The sequence below is a fragment of the Cryptotermes secundus genome, unplaced genomic scaffold (genome assembly GCF_002891405.2).
Source record: "Cryptotermes secundus unplaced genomic scaffold, Csec_1.0 scaffold870, whole genome shotgun sequence".
NCBI lineage: Eukaryota > Metazoa > Arthropoda > Insecta > Blattodea > Kalotermitidae > Cryptotermes > Cryptotermes secundus.
This window is the reverse complement of record NW_019743163.1, coordinates 936,446-942,389: the sequence shown is the minus strand read 5'-3', so window position 1 is coordinate 942,389 and position 5,944 is coordinate 936,446. Positions and strand designations below refer to the sequence as shown.

General features: G+C 44.3%; 1 non-coding gene across 1 annotated transcript; it reads left to right on the top strand.

Moving 5' to 3' along the window:
* The first annotated feature begins 3,859 nt into the window (after nucleotides 1-3,859).
* On the top strand, nucleotides 3,860-3,932 carry Trnaf-gaa. The gene has a single exon. It is a non-coding gene; the product is annotated as a tRNA-Phe (tRNA).
* The last annotated feature ends 2,012 nt before the right edge of the window (nucleotides 3,933-5,944 follow it).

Genomic DNA, 5,944 nt, shown 5'->3' with positions numbered 1-5,944 from the left:
ATTCAAGAGATTTAAAGATCTCGCGGCGGTTTTAATGAAAAGGATGTAATGCCGTGACGTTTTACCAGATTACACGGCATCACGTCCCAGAAGATAGCACTCCTCAACTTAATAGTTGCTCAGCTGCACAAGAAATCCTAATAATCTTATGGAACACAAAAGTTTCATTACCGTGTTCACAGCAACCAACAACTCGTCCCTGTCTTGAGCCAGCACCCTGTTCCCGGACACCCCAGTCTATGTCCTTCCCTTAATGGGAGATGCCAAATTTCACGTACATACAAAACAGCAAACAAAATTATAGTTTTATTTTCTTTAGTCTACGGTTTTAGACAGCGGTTGGACTCAGCACCAAAATTTAACACAAGATGTAGCATTGGAGGTTCTCCCAGCGGTACAGTCTTCTAGAACATAATTCCGTGTAGTCCGTTGAAAGTCAACTGACGTTTCGGAGGAATATTTCGCCTCCATCTTCAGAGTGAGAGCAAATGACAAGCAGAGCGATCAGAGCAGAGGCGACTTGTTTCTAAGAAACGTCAGTTGAATTTCAACGGACTACACGGCGTTGTAAACCAGAAGATAGAATTCTTTTTAACACAAGAATCTGGCAGCTCGTCGAAAAAAATCTCCCCAGACGCATTGACCCATCCCTGATGGGCAATCCGCCCGGTCCACAGAACAAGTGGGCCACGCTGCCCCAAGACACGCGATTGCCAAACTTTAAAACCTTTTTTTTTATTTGATTCTCTTATATAATGTGGGTTTCCATATTGAAACAACAGGCTGGAATTTTCGGGTACCTTTCGTGACGAAGCAACGTATACCTGAAGGCCACACATGAATATTGCAACTGAGCCCTCGTTCCAAAAGGCAGATAACTAGGAAATTATACGAAATCTGATAGTTACTGATCGATACAGTGAAAGAATGAGGACAACTCCGTGCAGAAACGGAATATAGCGCATCCTGAGCCTGGGGCACTTTACTTCCGCTGCTTCGTTAGAGAATAACAGTTTTATGGGCGTAACTACGTCACAGACTAACCAGCTACCTAATTCATTGCGGCAGGGTACTTTGTGAGAATCCGAGAGTCATGACTTCAGTATTACAGATATGGAAAAGAACTCTTCCTTCTGCAGGAATTAATTTCTTTGGAACAGAGCCTTCCTTTAGTTGCTACGAGGTAAAGCTATGCCTGCGCCGGTCACGGTAGCCGAGCGGTCTAAGGCGTGCACTGTCTTCGCTCGCTCGGAAGCCGGGATCGTGGGTTCGAATCCCACTCAGGGCATGGATGTTTGTGTGCGTTTTTCTGTGTTTGTCTACAGGTAGAGGCCTTGCGACGAGCTGATCACTCGCCCAAGGAGTCCTACCGCATGTGTAAGATCTAGTAAACCGAAGTGAAATGGAGAGTTTCATGGAGGTAGGCCTAGGCCCAAATTGGGGCTGTAGCGCCACAGAAAAAAAAAAGTTATACCTGTAACAGGCAGTAGACTCCCATAGGTTTGTGAGACGTCGACACTTCCACATTTTCTAGACAATCGGCTCATAGATGGGGGTGAGATAAAATGCTACGAGTATTGGGGGAAATTCTCCGCCATTTGAAGAACCACAAGGTTCATTACCGTGTTCACAACATGAAGCTTAGATGTACGAACTATGAATCTCATTATGCAATTTTCTCCAGAATGCTAATTTTCCCTTCTTTTTATGCCCAAATATTCTCCTCAGCACCCTGTTCTCAAACACCCTCGCTCTATGTTCTACACTCTATTTCAGAGGTCGAGTTTCACACCATACAAAACAGAGGTACAACGACAGTTTATTTTAATATGTTCATTTTTAGATTAATAGCACCACAATTCCTCTACATGGCCTGTCAAGGATATCATCAGTGGATGACTTCTCTACTCAAGACACCTACTTAAAACAAATTTACTTATTACTCCATATTATCGAGAGTAGATTTTAAATATGCTATTAATTAAATAAAAAGTTAGATAAAAGATGGACTGAGAAAATATTCCAGACGGGTTAGCAACAAGCGTTCCCCGAATCTAATCTTCTCTTGAAATCTTCATGCATGAAATTATCTTTTCGTACTGTCGTTAAATTTTTTAACTTCGCCAGATTTTCGAAATTACCTCTTAGTTGAGGCACTATGCTACAAGCCGGAAGGTCGCGGGTTTGATTCCCGATGAGGTCATCGACTCTTTCGATTGACTTAATCCTTCCAGCCGCACTATGGCCCTGGGGTCGACTCAGCCTCTAAAAGAAATGAGTACCAGGAATATTCCTGGGGGGTAAAGAGCTTCTGACGCGTAAGGTTGATATCGTCACCGCCATCTGTGAGCCGATTGTCTGGAATATGTTGGAGTCTCGATGTCTCACAACCCTATGGGCCTTCACGGCCTGTTGCAGTGATAGCTTTACCTGACCTTACTATTACTTTCAAGAAACACATTTTGCAGCTGAAATTCAATATCCTCATTTATAAAATTGACACTTTGATTATCATTATTATTATTATTTTCTGACATCACCATAACGATAGGGTCACAGTAAGTATTAGGGCAATTAAATCGAAATAGTTTAAGAAGGCAATAAATGCTATACGCATAGGGAAAAATGCATAAAAATTTTAGCCAGGAAACTTGGGAATATTTCCGGTTCTTACGGGAAAGAGACATTTAAGAGTCTTGGGTGTAGATGGAGCTACAATTTTAAACTGAGGTCCCTCTGAGATGCGACATGTGCATTTCTGTGCCCAGAAGATCGTGAAGTCAATATTCATCGCCATGAGAACCTAACCTCAAATCCTATACAGAGACAAACGCAGATGCCAAAGCAGTCAACTGTGAAGGTGGAATGAAGAGGCTAAGAATAGTGTGACATGTAGACCCATTGCCAAGTAACGGCTGTAAAAACGGGTGACAGTACAACAGCCGTTACTTGGGAACAGCTGTGTGAACACGTTGTTTGCTCGGCAACGAGAGAACACGCAATAATGGAAGATACGTTTTCTGTGAGGACCGTGCCAGGGTGCAGTAGTATTTCGGCCGGGATAATTCTCGAATCCATAAAGAGGGGAACGTCTGCCGTTGGGAGCCGTTACCAAGCCCCGACTAGTGAAGACTGAGAAGACTTTATGTGTATGTAAGTCAGTGAGACTGTTGTAGCTAGTTGTAGTTACGTTCTGTAAGTGTGCAATAAATCCGATTACCAATCCAGACCCCGTCTGTAATTACTCAGTCACGTGACAGTAGGTTCTTCTGATGGATTTCCTGATGACGAGCTGACGTGTTTTGTTTTACAACAGTGGGTTCTCCGATCAGCTGAGCAACTATCAGATGCGCGAGACAGACTCTTATAATGAAGCCACTTTCTCGTTTCCGGACTCCTCAGTCGGAAACCTCACATACTCGTACATACGTCAGAAACTGCCAGATTAATCCCACTTTCCTTCTTGGCAGTATGAAAATTCCTTTGGTCCCCATGTCTCCAACCTGTGGCTTGACTGTCCAGACGCAATGCTAATATTTGAAGGCGCCTCGCCGCCAGTGATGTTCTGGGATCCTCCTGTTTGCCTACAGTAAGCTAACGTACTGTCATGTGAAGTGTGGGAATCACTAGGAGACCTTCAGCTTTTGTGTGGGCTGAACTGTACAGAAGGTAAACTGCATCAGGTAAACTGACATAAAGCAGAGTCGGTTGTGTGAGACTTCAAGTTCAGGGTACTGTGTTCAGGCATGCGACACTGTGTAATCAGGTAGGAATTTATATCCTTTTCGGAAAATCGTCCCGCCTCCGGAACTAGGCATTTAACGAGCAGCAAGAAACAGCAGGGAGAGTAGGTGTGTGGGCCGAAATAGCTCAGTTGGGAGAGCGTTAGACTGAAGATCTAAAGGTCCCTGGTTCGATCCCGGGTTTCGGCATGGTAATTTTTATTTTTGCTTGGCTAACTCTTCGCCATGATAATGATGACACTATGTTCCTCTGAAATAATAAAGTTTTATACATTTGTCATTCTTCACCGTACTCACAGGAGCCCTCCGCTGGCGTCTGTCCAGGGAGAATGCAATGCAGTACACACCTTCACTACTTGTACTTTAAGGCTACAATCTTACGATACTTGTAAAATAACTATGAGTACTTTAATTACGTAAGATGCTAGATACCCACACATCTGTGAGGGCATATTATTATGCCATCCGGGAAGTAACGCCGTGTAGTTCCGTAGTTGGTGCCAACGTTTCAAATGAACCTGCTGTTTCCGTCCTTAAGGCATCCTGAAGATGGAGATAATAAATTCGTTCGAAACGTAGGCACATATCTATCAAATTTCGCGGTGCCACCTCTCAGAAAACCGTAATCTTTATGCTAAAAAAATTCGCATTCTTCGTAAAGTTATCCCTGCGCTTAACTAATTAATCAGGACGCCATGAAAGCTTATGGGGGAGTGGATCCACATTTTCTTTACTTCGGTATTAGTTGTAGGTGGGTGGTCATTTTCACGGCCCTCACCCCAGCCGCTTTACCCTTCTTTCCCATTGGATAGGAGTCTCGGTAGTCACAAAATTCCGATTGGCCTTGAATGATATGTACAGATGTTGTTATCGGTGTACGTTTCTGTATTTCGATTATCTGTAATCCGATTATAGGCCTAGAGATGACGTCAAGCTTCGATGAGAGTGTCTTCTTCGGAAATCTGGGTACGTATTTGCGTTACATACAAAGAAAGAGCTCTGTCGGCGCCAGATGGCAAACGGACAATAGAAGCGAGAGGCTTTGCTGTCTTATGAACAGGTCAATGTTGACGTCGCAGGCAGACAACGGCTATTAAGAGACGAACAAAGCAAAGAGAATCATGAAGAGGCTTTCACATATTTGTCATGTAATTGCTTCTTCCTAGAAATCTTACTCGCTTCAATGTTTGCCTTGAAAAGGACTAACTTTTGGGACGTGGGGCACATCTCTGCTTGCTTGTCTTACCCTAAAGACTGGAGCAGTAGTTTCCTCCGAAACGTCAGTGAGATTTTTCCGGGCTACATGTTGTTACAAAGTCACCGCTAACACTGTTTACTTCTAGAAATCTGCATGTATTCTCTGTACGAAGACATGTGGCATGTTTGCTCAAGGCAGGAACTGCGGAGCAGGAGAGACAGCCGTTGCCATGCAATGACAGTGAGAGAGAGAGGCGGATACACCAGATCCGTTTCGACGGTCATAAGTTTGGGAAATTCGGTCGTAATACGTATATATACAAAGGTGGAGGCTCATAGGGCTGTGAGACGTCGAGGCTTCCACATCATCTCTAGACAATCGGCTCACAGATGGCGGTGAGGCTGTTAGCCATACGCGCCGGCCACCCTTTACCACCAGGAAGATTCCTGGTACTCACTTTTGTTAGAGGCTGAATTGATCGCAGGGCCATAGTGCGGCTGGAAATAATTCTACTTGGAACAGAAAATATTTTATCTCTTAACCTTTTAAAGCCCAGTGGTCACTATATGTGCCATACTAGGCTCTGCATTCTGCACACAGTGTATCTGTCCGGTACGATTCTCACAATAAACAGCGACTGTTTCCTTACACAGCAGTAACCGGTTGGGCTCTGTAGCGGAGACGTAATGTTTCCTGTGAGGTACGGACTGAATTCTTATATATACTGCATTCTGCCCACAGAGTGTATCTGTGTGTTCCGTACGGTTCTCACAGTAAACAGCGGCTGTTTCCCTAAACAGCATTAACCGGCTGGGCTCTGTAGCGGTGACGTGATGCTTCCTGTGCAGTACGGACTGAATTCTTATATATACCGCATTCTGCCCACAGAGTGTATCTGTGTGTTCCGTACGGTTCTCACAGTAAACAGCGGCTGTTTCCCTACACAGCAGTAACCGGTTGGGCTTTGTAACGGAGACGTAATGTTTCCTGTGAGGTACGGACT